The 18739-nt window shown below is 34.0% G+C and overlaps 1 long non-coding RNA gene and 1 pseudogene across 1 annotated transcript; both read left to right on the top strand.

Annotated features, from left to right (window-relative positions):
* Positions 1-3548: 3548 nt before the first annotated feature.
* LOC132298734 (uncharacterized) lies at positions 3549-4822 on the top strand. Its single transcript, XR_009479942.1, has 3 exons — positions 3549-3671; positions 3769-4050; positions 4197-4822. It is a non-coding gene; the product is annotated as an uncharacterized LOC132298734 (long non-coding RNA).
* Positions 4823-6694: 1872 nt separating this feature from the next.
* Positions 6695-10397, top strand: LOC132301414 (disease resistance protein Roq1-like; annotated as a pseudogene).
* The last annotated feature ends 8342 nt before the right edge of the window (positions 10398-18739 follow it).

Genomic DNA, 18739 nt, shown 5'->3' with positions numbered 1-18739 from the left:
TATAGGATTCAAATGGGCGCCGTAATACTACTACTATTAAACTATATTTGATTTAATCATTTTATTTTTGCATAATTTCATATCAAGTACGTAAAACAGTTACAGTTGTTTTATAAAGTGAAAATTTTTCAAACTTTTTTTTAGAAATGTGGGTGACACTCTTGAGAAATCTTTATTCCCTCTCTCTATGTGACACTATTATTTTTATATGTATGTTAAAGAATGTGAGTAGGGCAGTGATGCTATTACTTTTATATGTACATTTTTCTACATTGTTCACATAGTGAGTTGTGAGTAGGGTGGTGCAAAATAAGTTGTGTACTTTAATTTAAAAACAATTAGAGATGAATAAGAGTAACTTGTGATTTTATTTAATTTTTTAGATAAATTAAATTTACCGAATTAAAAATAAATTAGATAACTGATAAAGCAAAAATAAACGGGATTGTTAAATAGACTCGTAACATTAGTAGTAGTAGTAGTGCTTTTAAATTCAATAACCTACTAATTTATAGATATATATATATAATTCAATAACCAACTTTTAACGTGCTTCTACATTTTGTGAAAATGTATAATCTCCGCTGGCTGTTTCTTTATAAAACGGAAAAAGTAAACTAATTAAAAAATCAACAAATTTTTATACAAAATTATGAAGAAATTACCTGAAGTTGAAAAATATCCCAAACTATTTAATATCGCTAAATCAGGACAACCTTTCATTTTTCTGTTAACGGAGCGAGAAAATAATGGAAATGCGTTAATACAAAAAAAAATAAAAAATAAAAATAAATAAAAAAGGGTGCAAGAGAAGACAATAAGTAGTGTAATAGGTGCAAATTAAATTTGGATAATTATACTTACATTCACGGTAGACAGGGACAAAAGTGACAATTACAACATTTTTCTGTCATGGAAATTCAACTCGGGGCACATAACCTCGTTTAACCTCCTATCACAATTCTTTATTTTGTTAGGGGTGTGAGAAAGAATAAATAGAATCGGGTTTAAGAGTTAAAAGAAAAATGCGTTATTAAGATAAAATAAATGAATATAAATATAGATTTAGATAGATAAAAAAATAATAATAATAAAATTGAATGCCAATCGGCCACAAAAGTGGCATTAATCATTAGTTTTGGAAAGAAAAAAATTGTGAAAAAAAAAAGAAAAATGAGAGAAAAAGAAATTTTAGAAACGGAAACCTCCCCAGCCATAAATATTTTTAACTTTATCCTTTTATTTATTTTTATTTCTTAAAACTCCATAACTCGAATGAAAAAACAAAGTCAAGTCAAGTTCAGAAAACAACACAATCTCTTTCTTAAGATTGTCTTATCCATCTCTTATACTTTCTCTTCCATTCAATTTTTTTTTTTTTTCCTACCTAACAGAGCATAAAGCGAGCCTGCTTTAAAAAATAATAATTCAAAGAAGAAATTGATAAGCACATGAAAGTAAGAACAAAGAGATGATGAAGAGGGAAAGAAACTCACAATCCAGGGTGAATTCTGTGCAAAATGAAGAAGCAACTTATTGCCATGAAAATTATATCTTTAGTTGATTTTTCAAAACAAGGGAGTGTTAGATACCAATGGGCTGCAAGTCCTAGAAAATACTTAATTTTGTGATTTATCTTAAATAAACAGATAACACTCACTGTTCCAAATTACAAAAATAAAAGGGAAAAAAGACAGAGAAAAAAAAACAAAGAGAGAGAAAAAAAAAATGAAGTAGCCAAAGCTATGAAATGTTCACAAAAGAAGATGACAACTTTGAATTCACAAAATTGAAGAAAAATTGCAAGTCAATCTGAAATATTATTAATGAAAAGTTAAATTTTGCTCTTAAAATATATGCATATTTATAATAAAGAAAACCCTAATATTGTAAAGAAACTAAAACAATCCTCTAAGAAAAAATAAGTCCAAAAATAAATTCTTTCTAAAAAATCTCAAAATATAGAATAAGAAACCCAATGAGTAAAAAATTTAAAACAATCCGACATGATTTAGGTCATGAAAAAAATTCGAAATAATTAACAAGCCTTTTATAAGACAAGAAAAGACTTTCACAGTCTTAAGTGAAGATTTTCAGTAAAAAATTAATATGGCCCACTAACTAGTTTTGGTCAATGAGTTCCAAACAAAAAAAAATAAATAAAAAAATTACTCCATTATGATTAGAAAAACGAACTCATCCAACTGATAATGAAAATTTAATACAAAACTCAGATGATATGGTTTCAATCTTCTATTTTATTGTATAATGGCCAACACAGCTCTATCCTTTTGGTAAAGTACGTCCAAAGACTTGAAATTTTCTGTCAACCCACTTTCTCTTGAATTTGATTAGGCCCATTTTGATGACCATTACTCAAATAGTGATAATGGGCCAGTTGGCACCATGACTTCTGATTGGGCGACTCTGAAGGTGTGACTCTGAATATAATATAGTGCTTAAATCATAAAATTTCGTTATTTTTAATTTTTAATTATAAAATCTTAATCTATTTTTAAAAATCGTTATTATACATTGTTTGAATATCTGAATTTAATCGAATCGTAAAATAACAAATTTAATCTTATTATTTAATATTAAATTAAAATTAAAAAGTATTATTTTTTAAATTACAAAAATAACTTTTTTTATTTTATGTTCTTCTTCCTTGCCGCCAACCTCGCCGCCGGCGTGGAGTCACCGAACTGAATAGAAAATGTATTGTTGCACAAGGAAGCGACCTGGAACCATGAATCAACCACTTGAACCATGAATTGACCCAAAACGGGTCTCCGGCAGCAACGACAGTGATCTGGATTCTCCATGGACAGGGACCATCCCCGTCCTTCTCTCAAGCCTTAGGTCGCTGTTTGCGACTCAAGATTTCCACCAAAGTGACCCACAACTACCAGGAAAAGTGACCGAATTGAACTCAATTGTGTGTTGTGCTCAATTGTGCGTTGTGCTCTACGGTGTAGCCCAAGGTTTGGGTTTGAGACTCCAGATCACGTTGGTGGGCGTTTAGCCTCGGCGGGGCTGAAGAAGGATGCGGTGGGTTAGATTCCGGTGGCGGTGTATAATTTGCCTTGGAGAATTTGGTGAAGGAGGGAAGGTCAGAGTCCTGCCCAAATGCAATCACAGTTTTCATGTAAAGTGCATAAACACATGGTTAGTGTCACACTCATCATGTCCAACATGTAGGCAATTGTTGTTTGAACATCCGTCGAGTTCTAATACAGAGGTGGGTGTCAATGGTTATTGCAAACACAGTAATAAAAAAGTGAGAGGGGATTTTTATAATTTAAAAAATAATAATTTTTAATTTTTAATTTAATATTAAATAATAAAATTAAATTTATCATTTCACTGATAACCTTAACAGTGTTTGGGGTTTTAGAAACAGGTTGTGTCTTATGATAAAAGTCTTGTAATATAAGTAATATATAATACAAAAAAAATAGTTGAGATGTTTATGGGCATAAAAACAAGAACCATTTGAGTCATGTGGATCCCACGAATGGGTATTTCCTTCCCTTTTATCATTCCACACTTTCCCTTCTTTCTCACTCTTCTTTTTTGCTCTTTCCTCTCTCTTGATTCAGTGAGCATAACAAATTCAATCTTTCAGTGGAGCGATCAATCCATTTCTTGGGGGATTTTGCTAATTACAGGTAACATTTTACAATTGAACACTCATGTTGCCTAATATTTCAAGTTTATTACATGGATCATTAATCAATTTTATTTTGTTGTTGTATGTGAAACAAGCCACTGGGTTTGGTTTTTTTATCTTTCTGTCAGATCAAGTATCTCCGTCGATGGCAATGATATTGAAAAGAAGACAAAACTAACTAACCTTAGAAAGAGCCAAATGGTAAAATAAGATTCTTGTGTAGCCACTTTGAAGCATTTTGTGAAAGCCACTTTGAAGTTATAATTGAGATGAAATTTTGTTGAGTTGAGTTGTGCTAAAACCTTTGTGAAGCCACTTTGAAGCATTTTGTGTCTTGATTTTTGGTTACGTGTGTTTCCATTTAACCCTTGACTCAGGTTTAATTTCTCTCCTTAAGCATTTTCCTTATGTACTTTGGATTGTATATGGGATTTAATTTACTTTACTTTTTTATTTATTTATTGACATCTTACACAAAAACTGCAGATTGCATATTTATATGTTGTTCATTGATCTCTTACAGTGTTGTCCAATGGCTGCTATTGGAGCCATAGAAGCCTCACCAACTGCATGTTCTTATCATGTGTTCTTGAGTTTTAGAGGTGAAGACACCTAGAATATCTTCACTGATCACGTTTACACAGCGCTACAATGTGCAAGAATACGCACGTGTAGGGATGATGAAGGACTAGAGAGAGGTCAGAATATCGATTTAGAACTAAATAAGGCAATCCAAGAGTCGATGATTTCAATAATTATCTTCTCAAAAGACTGTACATCTTCAAGATGATGAGCTTCTGAATATCCTTGAGCACAAGAAGACTGTTGGTCATATGATTCTGCCCGTCTTCTATCACGTGGATCCATCAAATGTAAGAGAGCAGACAGGGAGTTTTGCAAATGCTTTTACTACACACGAACAGCGAGTTAAGGCAGAGAAAGTAGAAATAAAAGGAGTGGTTGGACAAGATAAAGAGATGGAAGGCAGCTCTTAGAGAAGTAGCAGATTTGGCAGGGATGGTTTTAATAGATGGGTAATTTCCTTGAAGAGTTAATAGTATTGATTGAATACTTCCAAATTATTTATGCCATTAGATGCTAATAGTACCCATTATCCACATGATTTCTTAATGCTAATGTTTTAAACTAGTCGAATTTATATTGAAACACTATAAATATAATCTATATATTATTTATTATTATTATTTTTTTAATTCACACACAATATAAATACTTTTAGTCAAAGTACCTATAAATTAGAAAGTTTGACACCATCCAAAAATTGATAGAATAGTTAAAGTAGATGCAGAAGACTTGATATATAATGTGATGTTTTATTACTGTCTTATTTCAGAGTTTATGGTATAGTGGTGTCCAAATACTGTATGTTGAGTCTAGAAACTTATTATATGAGATTTCTTACATTATTAAGAATTTGACTTTATTGAATGTACTTCACCATTGATATAGAGATTTGATCATTAGAAGATTTCTATTTAGAAGGAAAGAAAAAGGAGGAAAAAGAAAAGATGGATCGAACATGAAAGGGTAAAACGAACAACATGTTCAATCTTTTTTATTTTCAACTCAAGGATTATGAAGGTCATAATATGTATAAAACAAATTATAAACATATCTGGAATCAAAATAAAAAGAAGAAAAGCTGGATATGAGTTAAAAGTGCTTCAGTATCTTAAACTTTAAGGTGTTTAAAATTATATAAAAGCAATCTGAAAGAATAAAGATTCTAAATTTTTTGGAAATAAGTAGATGAGGCCTAAAGACCGGAAATATCATTGAAATTCTGAACAACATGGCTCTTTTCATAAACTTGCTTATTTGACTTAGAATCTGAATTTTGTGAATGTTCTTGTATTTTCTTATTTTCTTTCTGTCAGATATCTTTAACATTGTATAATCTATGTAATTCTGTCGATTCGAGATTGTCATAATATTCAACAGTCTATATTATTGTATATGAATCGTAATGGCCAAAATTGAACCCCATGTAATTTGTTATATATATATATATAATCATCATTTGTTGTTTAATTTAACGGAAGTTGTTTTAAGTGTACTTATCCATTGTCCTTTCAATTTGTAGGAAAGAATCAAGTTTTATTCAAAATATTGTTAAAGAGATTAGCAACAAAATGAATCGCATGGTGTTGATAATCGTGCCACACTAGCTGTTCAAGTGGCGCTACCTTTGAAAATAAGCACACCTGGCCAGTACTTATCTGGCGTGCTCCTGAAATGACCAAGTACCCTCGCGCTACCGCCCGCACTCCCTCGCGCTCGCTCGCGCTACCATCTCGCGCTAGCTCGCTCGCGCTACCACCTCGCGCTCCTTCGCGCTAGCACCTCGCTTACGCTAGCGCCCCGCACTCACTCACGCTAGCTCCCTCGCGCTCACTCGCTCGCGCTAGCGCCCCGCACTCGCTCGCGCTAGCGCCCCGCACTCGCTCACGCTAGCTCCCTCGCGCTCACTCGCTCGCGCTAGCGCCTCACACTCGCTCACGCTTGCTTGTTCACGCTAGCGCCCCGCACTCGCTCGCGCTAGCGCCTCGCACTCGCTCTCACTAGCACCTTGCACTCGCTCGTGCTAAAACTCACTCGCACTCGTCCGAAGCAACCATCCTTCCTGCTCTTCCGAGGTCGCTTCTTGCTGGAGTGACCTCGAGCTTTCTGCTTTGTGAGATCCCCTCTTTTTGGATAGAGGGACCCCGAAATATAGACTCGGGATGTGGCCTCACGAGGTCAAGAAGGCAGAACCTTGGAGTAGGCTCATTCCTATGGTGGGTTCGGGAATCTGAGGGCGTGTGGACAGGTGGCTGAGATCCAAGGTACTGCCTCAGTCCGAGGCCGATGCAAGGGGGAAAGGACATTCGGTATCCGAGCTCAAGCTATGAACGATAAAAAGTGCATTAATTACGAAAGACATTTGACAAGACCTGTATTAATTAAGGAGCGCCGTTACCTCTTTGGACCGGGGGGCAAAACACCGCGGTTCATCCGTTAATGTCCCATCAGTCGGGAGGGGAGACCCTCGAACCCTTGGGCAAGAGCGGGCTCACCCAAAGGACTGAGAGACATTGACTGAGGGAATGAGCACTATAAATAGGCGAATTAATCAGCCTTTTAAAAGGAGAAGGACCCTAACCACCAAACATTGCCGAGCTTGAGTTCATTGGGTACCGAGGTCGGCCTTCTCTTTCTTAATCTTTACTGTACAAAGAGTCCCTTGTATCGCTTGGATCTCCACTTGGATACTGATCTCAGATTTCTTGACTTACGTGGAACGATCTCCTCATCCTACTCACGAACCACCATCAACACACGCCCAATTGGAATAGATACTCTGTGTAGAAGGCATAAATTCGTGGATACAAGATGGATCAATTGATGTTGGCATACTGACAATCTGTGGAATAGGTGGAATTAGGAAGACAACCATCGCTAAAACTGTGTATAACCTAAACTTTGAAAGATTTGAAGGTAGCAGCTTCCTTGCAAATATTAGAGAAATATCATAACAACCAAATGGTTTGGTTAGTTTACAAAAACTACTTCTTTATGATATTCTAAAGGGGAGAGAAGAAAAAATCAGCAGTATGGATGAAGGAATCATCAAGATTAGAGATGTTATTTGTTGTAAAAGAGTTTTAGTTGTTCTTGATAATGTGGAGCAATCAGACGAACTAAAAGCAGTACTCATAATGCGAGATTGGTTTTATCGAGGAAGTAAAATTATCATAACAACTAGAAATGAGCAATTGTTGAAGGCACATGAATTGTATAAGATGCACAGAGTTGAGGAATTAAACAATGATGAATCGTTTGAGCTCTTTTGTTGGCATGCCTTTGGACAAGATCATTCGATTGAATTTTACTTGGAGCACTCAGAAAGGGTTGTACGCTACTGTGTAGGGCTTCCTTTAGCTCTTGAAGTGTTGGGTTCTTCTCTTGCTGGCAGACCTGTAGATGTGAGGGAAAGCCGCAATAAATAAACATTGCCTCATTTGTTTTTAATTTATTATATATCTTTAAATAGGTGTGCTTATTTTTCAAGTCCTCTAATCAGGGATCAAATTCCATTGAAGGTCTAATCCTCAACTTGAATGTGCCTAAGGAAGATAGGTCAACCAAGGAATTCCTTGGTTTAGATAATGCAAATAGACACCATTCTGAAGGTTTTCTTGAAAAATCAATGTAAGTTGTACTCAGTGGCAAATACTTAGAAAGTTTTGATTAGTTTAAAACAGATCTGTGTCTTTACCAACTTTCTTTATTTTTGCAATTAATAAATCAATATCATGTAATATAAAATAAAGCAAAGTAAAGTTAGAGATGACACCAGGATTTTAGCGAGGAAACTCCAGTTGATAAAATACATCAACTGTTTGTATGGGAAAAACCTAGAGGACTGTGTAGTCCAAAGTAAACCGATCCACTATGCTTGAAACAAAGTATACTGAATTTTGACTCTGGCTCACACCTAATCCTTCTACCAAATACCAACTGCTGATAATCCTCTGGCTTTGCAACTCCCTGTCCAACATCAACTTGACCTCAGACTTATGTTTGGTATTTATAGAAGAGTAGCAGGTAGATTAGACAGCACTTCTCAAATGCTCTAACCCTTTCAAAGTGTGATCGCTTTTACTTCTGTTCTTCAATCATCTGAATTCAATATAGAAGTAGATTTGATTTCGTCTGATCGATGTAGATGCAACTGTATGATCACGATTAGGATTTGAACACCACAACTCTAAACTCTTTATGTGTTTATGTGTATGTATTCTAGAAAGATGACGGAAAAAATCAACTCTTATTTTCTGTAAAAATAATCTTCCTAAGGCTTTTAAGAATAATGAATTTGTAGATCAAAAGCCTTGAATAAACCTATGTGTATGACATGATTTATATAGAGATTTGCAAAGTCCTAATCCTTTTGAAAATAAAGGAAATTTCGTGCATAGGACTTGGAAGGAAAGTTGGATAAAAAAGGAATCAAACAGAACAAGATAACTGAAAACCTTTTGCAAACAGGACTTCTGGAACCGGTTCCCAAAGGACAGAATGAAGTTCTTCGAATCATAGCTTCTGGAACTGGTTCCCAAATTCAGGTACCAGTTTCTACTTGACAGAATCCACTTTAAACTTAGATTTTCTGTTTTTGGAAATTCTGAAAAATATAACATATAGGTATTTGTGTCCTAAGTGGGAAACGATGTTCTAATGTATTGTTCTTTCCTTTTCGATGATCAACAATACTTTCCTCATCTGAACAACCTCTGAATTCCGCGGTCGATGTTGAGTCTGATATGGTAACTAAAATTACAACTCGACTAGGACTTGTTTTGTTACCGAAATTTGCCAATTACAAAAATATATCTCACAATCAACATTACATTCTAAAAGGAATGCATTGAAGCAGCGGCTAGGCTTCTTCTCTTGGGTCCCAAAAATTCTGCCACAATAGGATCACATTCCACATCAATGAAGTAGAATTACAAACTGATGCATTTTCAAGCATGTACAAATTAAGACTGCTCCATCTGAATTATACAAACCTCACCGGAGACTATGAAGAATTCCCCAGGAAGTTAAGATGGTTGTGTTGGTGTGGGTTCCCTTTAGAATCTATACCCAATTGCTTTCCTCTAGAGAGTGTGGTTGCTCTTGACATGCACAATAGTAGCTTGAAACAAGTTTGGACTGGAAACAAGGTCCCATTCTAACTTTTTTTTTTTTTTTTTTCAGTGATTACTATGAATATCATATATACTAATTTCTAAATGGGCCATTGCATGGTGCATTGGTAAAATGCTTGGCTGAGTGTGTTATGCTAATATCTTTTATGTTTTTTATACAGTTAATCAGATTGTTAAAAATCCTCAATCTCAGTCATTCCCATGGCCTTACCAATATGCCCGATTTCTCACAAGTCTCGAATTTTGAAAGATTGATTCCAAAAAATTGCATAACTTTAATTAAGATTCGTGGATCAATTGGGGAATTAGGGAGACTAGTTGTGTTGAATCTAAAAGGTTGCAAAAATCTTCCCAATCTTCCATCGGAAATTGGTCAACTAAAATCTCTTGAAATACTCATTTTATCTTGTTGTTTCAAGCTCGAGAAGTTGCCTGAAGAGCTGGTCAACCTGGAGTCTCTGAAAATGCTCATTGCATACAAGATTGGCATAAATCAATTACCCTCCATGAATACTGGGGTAAGATTATGGACTTCGCACTTCCGGGATTGGCTATTGGGACCAAGAAGAATTCCAGAATCGATCAACTTTTCGTTGTGCTCTTTACCACACTCATTATCAAGGTTGAGTCTTGCTAGCTGCAACCTATCAGATGATGCTATTCCAAACAATCTTGGTAGCCTATCCCTGTTGCAGTACTTTTATCTATGTGGAAATCCAATCTGTAGCCTTCCAGAGAGCATCAGGTGTCTTACTATACTCGAGGAACTCTATTTAAGCAACTGCGAAACATTCCAGTTACTTCCAGAGCTTCCAATGAGTTTAAGGGACTTGTATTTATCCAGTTGCAGGTCACTGGAAATGATAACAAATCTACCAAACCTGAATTCATTGGATTTGATGATAAATGACTGTGAGAAACTAACTGAGGTTCAGAGATTGTTCAAGTTAGAACCAAATGGAAACTTTGATGAAGTAATGATCAGTAATTTGGGCTTGTCCAACTAGGAATTCCTGAGAAATATTGAAGTGTGGTTGGTCAATAAAATGACGTTTACTATAGGAAAACTTCCCCTTCAGGTGAGCTCTCTCTCTCTCTCTTTCTCACACACACACTCCCACACACACATATTGGTACGAGTAAAAAATTATGATTTTGATGCTGTAGGGACTGTATGAATTGGGTATATTTAGCACTTTTCTCCCTGGTAGTGAAGTTCCAGACTGGTTCATCATTAAGAGTATGATATCTTCAATATCTTTTGAGGTACCTTCATATCCTAATTTGAAGATCCAAGGCTTGAATGTATGTGTTGTCTATGCATAAACTGATAATCTGAGTGATGGTTATTTGGAAATTTTGGATGCGTTATGCATGATTAAAGTGAGTAATAGAACAAAGGATGTGAAGTGGACATACTGCCCAACATTCATGGGCTATCCAGATGAGGGCAATGAGATGGTATGGTTAAGCCATTGGAATATTGTGAATCAATTAATGGAAGATGGCGATGAAGTGAATATTTCAGTGGATTTTTGGCATAAAGGTAATCTTCAGGTAAAGGAGTTTGGGATCCATGTTGTGGAGGAAGAGAAGGATACCCCACACAACACCTATCCTTCTTGTCAAAATGTTAATAACTTTGACTTGTCAGCGTATCAGGTGAGCACAGGTGCTTACTTCCTCTGCCATCATCGTTTTGACGTCTATCTATGCAGCTTTCCTGATGGTAATTGGGATACCAAAAGTAGGTTGTATGATCTATATTTTGGTTATACCAAAAGTTGGTTGTATGATCTATATTTTGAGGATGTCTCTTTCGATGATGAATGGATTACCGAAAAAAAAGATGAAGAAGATGATATCGATGAAGAAGATGAAGTAGAAAGGATGATTAGGACATGTAAGAACTTAAACTTTAAATTTTTATTATAATATTGTACAAATTATTAAATTATATTAATTTTTTTCCTTTCTTTATGTTTTATAGTTGTGGAAATTTTTGCAATTGATGATAATGAAGACGTGGAGCCATTACATCCCATTGATGATGCTAATGAGGAAGATGGTGATGATGATGCTGATGGTGAAGAGTTCAATGATGACTTTATGGATATGTAATTTTAGTTTCTAACTTTGGAGATGGATGAGTTAGGATTTGAAATTTGTGAACTTTATGTTATTTTGAGCTACATTCTCTTTTATTTATATTCAGGCTTTAGAATATTCTCTTTTATTTATATTCGGACTTTGGAATATTGTTAGGATTTGAGATTTGTGAATTTATGGATATGTAATATTGTGTGTTTTAGCCTTATTTTCGTTATATTTTACAGATCTTATTGTTTAAGAAGATAGTTTCAATTATTTTTTCACAATTTGGTAGAATCTTACAATTCACGATCCGATTCTACGGAACCCAAAACGATTCTGCGTAGATCTCGATTTTAACAACCTTGTTTTGGTGACTGAACGTGTGGCTCCTCTACCTCTAGAGGTCTACCAGATAGAGAATACGTACTATCTGGAACGTGTGGCTCCTCTTCTATGGCATAATTTAATTTGGAGCTACAACAGGCCAAGAATATCAGTTCAGGCAGTTCTTATTTTACACAACTCCTCCTTTTTTTTTTTTTTTTTTTTTGGTAACCTCAGAAAGAGAGGTTTCATAATTGTTTTGAAGAAGACGACTTTAATACCCTCCGGATTTCCTGATGCGGGTTGGTCAGGCCCACGTCCGAATATCCGAGGATATCAAAACGAATCGGCAATAATCGAACACAGAATACAAATATGATTAATAAGAATAAATAAACTATTGAAAAGAAACTAAATGAAAATCCAACAATTCCTTAGAATAAACTTCCATTAAAAAGTTTCTCTGACATAAATAATCCTCCAATTTAAAATACAACTCAGGAATCCATAATATGTGGACCCCTCAAACCAAAAGTTACTATCCAGAATTTCAAAAATAAATACTAATTTCAAACGAAATAATAATAATATCCTACTTTTAAATAAACCGAAAGAATGAATAAGTCCTCCAGCTGCGGATCCTCAACCTTTAGACTTGAACTTCTAATAACCTGAAAACAAATCGCGGGTTAAACCCAACGAGCATGCTCTCTCTACCAAGCCTCTGGAAACCAATAAACAAATCATCTATACCAAAACCAACCCTAAGAAAGTTTTAACTTTAATGTACGATGATACACATATATTTAATTATATATATATAAAATAATCCTATCCATTAATAGGTTCATTAAATTGTAAAATCATTAACCAATGATTAATAAAATAATCATACCTAAACCAATCCACCAATATATATTTCTTTTAAAAAGAAACTCCTCCAACCTTAATACCAATCTAGACAGTAACTTAATTAAACAACAAATTTTAAAATAAAAGAATACCACATTTAATCCAAAACAAATAATAATTTTAATTGTCTTTATCACATAGTTAATGTCTATGTTTTGACAATTAGTCCATGTTTCTACCACTATTATTTTACTAATATAATAAAATAACAACTAACATTTAGGTACTAGACTATTCTAATAAGAATATTCAATCCTAATTAATTTATACGTACAATATCCATAGATAAATTTTAAATCATCTAACACTTAGCAATTTAGTTACGCTTTGACAAATCAACCATGCCATTATAAATATATTTATTTATATATTGACAACTCAACCATCCTTTCACAAGTATATTTATTTATACATTGGCAATTCAACCATGCCTTCATATATGTAAATTTATACTTTTAAACTAGAAACTCATCCATAGTTCCTATGTATGTATTTTATTCATACAAATACTTAGGCAATATATTTACGCCTATGGTAACTCATCCATACCTACACTTCAACCATGTACCAACTTTAGAATTGACAATAGCTAATTCATACATAGACATCTCATGCAAATTATTAGCATATCATTAATTTAATAACTAGCCTATCCAGATATATTAAATAAGAATAACAATAATAATCATCTTAAATAATATATATCTATACACATATATTATTTAATATACATATAACACATTCCTTTATAATCTTTGATTATATAAAATCATATATACAAATAAATAAATAAATAAATAAATAAATAAATAAATATATATATATATATCCTTCTATTCGAATCATAAATTAAATCAACCATACATATATACATGTATAACTATATATATATATATACACACACACACCTCCTTCTATAGCAAAATATTTAATTAATTATCTTGTACAAATAAATGTTACTAAATATCTTAGTAACACTCTACGGTTCTCAAAACCCTAAAAATATCTCTTCTAGTGTTTGCTTTCAACCCTAACAAGCTTAAAATCAGTTCTAGGACATCACCGGACTCCACAGCAACTTCCCGGGACCTCAAACACCTCTATACATGCTCCCACGCGCCACCACCTGAGCCCAAACATCTTTCACGCCCTTTCACGCGCCACCACACACTGGCAGGTGGCTACACGCGCCCACACGCGCTGCCATGCCCCTGCTTCTCCTTTTGGTTGATGTGGCGCACTCTGGTTGGTTACCATTCTCTCTGCTGCATGACCGCACCTGCACTGGATCAACGGCTCCCCATCAGCGCATCTCATCCCTCCAAACCTTATGCGCACCATACTATTTTGATCCGCAACACACCTGATCCATTTCATTGATCCAAACTTATCCTATGGCCTTTGACCTGTGGCGCACCAAAGCTTTATGCACCGTATTACACTAAATCAATCTATTATATTAATGGCTCTGATTCACAAGGACACCAAGCTATGCTATGCCGCGCTACACTTAATCAAAAGCCCCTTTTGATGCGCCGAAATATAGCCTCCAATGTACATAGTATATATGGGGCGCAAATCACCTGCTATACAATTCCCATGTTGTTTCCTACAGTGAGCAGCAAGTGGCCTTGGTTTGGCCACGTTTTACTCCACTTAATAGACACTAACACTGTGTTTGGCAATTGCATCACCATTTTTAAGTAACGTCATAGAAGTCTAAAAGTAATATCACATAGTCCAAAAAGTAACATTACCACCATTTATAAGTATCTTTCACCCTCAAAACGTGGTGATGTTACTTTTTAGACTATGTGATATTACTTTTAGACTTCTGTGATGTTACTTATAAATGGTGGTGATGTTACTTTTTAGACTATTTTTACATTTCACCACCATTTATAAGTAACATCACCATTTGTAAAAGGAAACATCACCACTTTTAATTTCAAATAATAACATAAATAATATATTGAATTGAGTTATGTTTATATGTGACATTACTTTTTAGACTATGTGATATTACTTATAAATGGTGGTGAAATATTTCTTATAAATAGTGGTGTAATTGGCCAAACACGGCCTTATTGTCCGTTAGCTGAAGAATGATGTGGCCAAATATGGACAACTTAAAAATTACAGCAGGAAACTGCATAGGAGCCTCATTGCAGGTGATTCGCGCCTGTATATATGTATATAATATATTTTGCCCCAAAAATAAATAACACAAATTCTAAATAAAATTCTAAAAATTACTAAACCGATCCAGAAAATTTCCAGAAAAATCCCGAAAGATTAATTTATTATTTTTGGGCATAATTGACATATATAATTATATTAAGATCTATTTAATTTAATTAATCATGTTAAACTAAATTAAAACAAACTATAAAACTTAATTAACATAACCTCACATACAAAATTTAAATTATCATAACAATACAAACATATATCACATGTCTAAATCTATAATATATATATTTTTTTTTGCAAAGAATAAACGTGCTTTTATAATCCGATTAATAAATTATATTAATCAACAAAATAACAATAAAACTATAATTTTGATAATTAAGGTGATAGGCTTATGAGTCACAATAGTAGAAATAGAGAAGAACTCGCCTGTCTCTTCCAAATTAATCCGGCCTCCTCTTTATCAACCCTTCTTCTTCTCTCGCTGTCTCACTTATTTTTCTAATGCGAAAACCTTTTCACGATAAAACATTATGGGTATTTTTATACACCTTAATAACTTATTCCTATTCCTAGTATGACTACTAAGTAAAAGACATCATAATTATCCATAAATAATATATATATATATATACCTTCCATAATTAATCATTAGTTAATTAATTAGATCATATATATACCTATATATATATATATGTGTGTGTGTGTGTGTAAAAATGACCATTTACATAATCACATACCATGGGCTTTTATTTATTAACCCATCAAGGCTTCCTTCAAGCCCAAGACCATATCCATTGGTCCCACTCCTCTTAAGCCCAATCCAAATAAAATAAAAATAATTAAATTAAATCTAATAAATTACAAATAATTAACTAAACGCTTAAATTAAAATAACTAGTTACATAAAGCACATAAATAAAGTAATAAATTACAACTAAGTCACATCATACCAATAAAATCAACACACCAACCATTTAATCAATAATTAAGCACACATACAAACAATCATCATATATAATCACGAAATATAATTTAATTAAAATAAGACAATTAGTCTAAGCACTCAATTAAAAAAAATAAATTATTTAAAAATAAAAATAAAAGCAATTAAACCCAAATAAATCAAACAAATCATTTAAAAATAAAATAAAAGTAATTAATTTCAATTAATAAATCCTTTAAAATATCAAGGTATTACACCGACTCCCGGGATCATTTATTCTGGTTTTCTAATATATGATCTATTGGGGCTGCTGCTCCTCTTCTCTGATGTGTTGTCTTGGCTATGGAGGCATGTTTTGAAGGCTTAGACAGCTTTGGGCCTCTCAATCTCGAATATTTATTTTCTTTTCTTTCTTCCCAGTCAGTCCTGTAGTGGATTGGGGTATGCCCTGACCTACTGGTTTCTTTTTCTTGTTTCTTTGCTTTCTTTGTGATCCTTCTTCTTCTCCATGTACTTTGTTGTTTCGTATTTATAAAATTAAGTACTTAATTAGGTTATGAAAAAACACCTGAGGATTATACAAGCCTCCAATAAGTCTGTGGTACTTGGATTTATACTTGTGCAGGTCAGTGGAAGTGACATGGTTGTAAAAAGCTAGTTGGGCTCCAAGGAATTTCAACTTAAACCTATGGAGAAAATTGGCGTAAAAATGATTAATGGTTTGGGCTTTGTTAAGTTGGGGATCGAATTAGCACTGTCCTCCCCATTTCTTGTATAATTTTGTTCTTCCTTCCAATAATGATATGCACGCTGAAGACTTCTTGTTGCTGTTGGGCCTAGGTCTTGAGCTATTGTTTTTCTCCTTCAGTGGACTTCCACTTTGTACAACACCATTTTGTTGAAATGTGGTCACAACAGAGATCGAAAGGTTTAGGCGGACTTGTTAAATTGATTTATGGTAGCAAAAGTAATTAATGCACAAAATGCATGAATATGGATGAAGAATTTTACAGTATACATCTTTAAATCTTTCAACTTTCAAAAAACAAAAAGATATGCAGTGAGCAATGACGGACCAGAAAATTTTGTGAGGGAGGTGCCCTTTTAATTTGTGGGACAAACTTATATGGTGGGTCTATTTTTGTAATTTCAATGGAGTTTTCTTCATAAATTTTTAAAAATTTAAAGTATAAAATGCAAAAAATAATAATTCAGTAGGGCAAATTGTAATTTTAATGGGGTCGTCTTCATAAGTTCTCAAAAATTTAAAGTATAAAATATATAAAAAAAAGAATTCAGTAGGGGTGAATTATAATTTTAGTAGGGGTATCTTCATAAATTCTAAAAAAATTGAGGTCTAAAATAGAAATATAAAAAATCCAGGGGCATCCCCCCCACTGGTCCTATGCTAGGTCCGTGCCTGATAGTGAGTGGGGACTCCACTACTTTATTTGTTAATATAAATATCTAATTAAAAGCAGTAGGCCTAATAATTTACTATTCGGTGCAAAAATTATGTTTTTAAAAAATAAATAAATATATAACAACACTTGAAAAGAAGTTTGTATTCACATGTTCAGTGTGTGGCAACCCCAGGTAACTGTTGCTCCACCCATCCTCGTGCAGTCCTAGCAAAAGTCTCAACTGCTGCTTCAACCGAGGGTTAATATTGGGACTAAGAAAACACATGTTGTATCAAAGTTAACCAATTGCCCCGACAATTCTTCATATTTGTTTAAAACAGGCACCACACACACACACATATATATATATAATATTATTGAGCATTTTAGTATCATATATTTGATCAAAGTATGAACATGAGTATACAATTGAATTAGCCAAACATTACCCAAAAAAAATAAATAAATAAATAAAAAAAAACTTTGTTCCTATTATGCTTTAAAAATTGGGCCATGGAAATAACCCATAATGATCCTATATACTAATTTGGATCATCTTGGCCCAATTAAACTTTGAAATAATTGTGGAACCTTTTTTATCTTCAACTCTCACGTGTTCCTAAACATGTATCTCACACACACACACACACACACACACACACATCGTTCTCTATTGGAGCATTTTGTCGAATACTTTGTGTTCGCCCTATTTTGTAATTCTAATAGGTTTCATTGATTGATTGTTGAAGCAGGTGAGCTTGTTTTAGTGTAGAGGGAGGAGAGTGCATGTCAGGAGTGGATGTGAGGGAGGTAGAGAGAGATGGAGAGATTTCAAAACCAGACTCCGGAAAGTGCCAAAAAAACACTTCTCAGAAAATATTTAACGGAGACAAACAGATACAAAAATTAGATTGTACAATCTCACCAGAGCGTATTGGATTATGCATTTCAGAATTGACAGATTCAAAGTCCACTGTTTGGTTGCCCATGCAGGGAAGATTCCTCTGTTTGGTAGCCAGCCGGAATATTATAGTAGCAAGCTGAAGAGCATGTTGGATTATGCCTTTCAGAATCAATTAACGGATTCAAAGTCCACTGTTTGGTCGCCCACATGCAGGGAAGATTCATCTGTGATCTCAACAATGGTTCTTTCCTTTCCTTTCCTTTCCTCCCCTTTTGTCATTTGAGTTTTTTCCTCCTCTCTTTCTCACTTCTCCTGTTTGCTCCTTTCCTCTCTCTTCATAAGTCAACATAACATTGAACACCCATTGCTCAATCTTTCAGTGGAGTGATCAATATAGTTAATCCTTGGGGGATTTTGCTAATTACAGGTAACCCTTTTACCATTGAACAACCATGTATTTCAACTTTGTTTCTGTTTTGTTGTAGTAATAAAACTTGCCACTGGCTCTGGTTTCTTTGTTCTTGATGTAGGTTGATGTCTTGGTCTATACGTGTTTCTCTGTCAGAAGATAAA

The sequence above is a fragment of the Cornus florida genome, unplaced genomic scaffold (genome assembly GCF_030987335.1).
Source record: "Cornus florida cultivar Cherokee Brave unplaced genomic scaffold, ASM3098733v1 CherokeeBrave_3.0.0_Hap2_Chr03, whole genome shotgun sequence".
NCBI lineage: Eukaryota > Viridiplantae > Streptophyta > Magnoliopsida > Cornales > Cornaceae > Cornus > Cornus florida.
The sequence above is the reverse complement of the archived record's forward strand: the minus strand, read 5'-3'. Positions and strand labels throughout refer to the sequence as shown.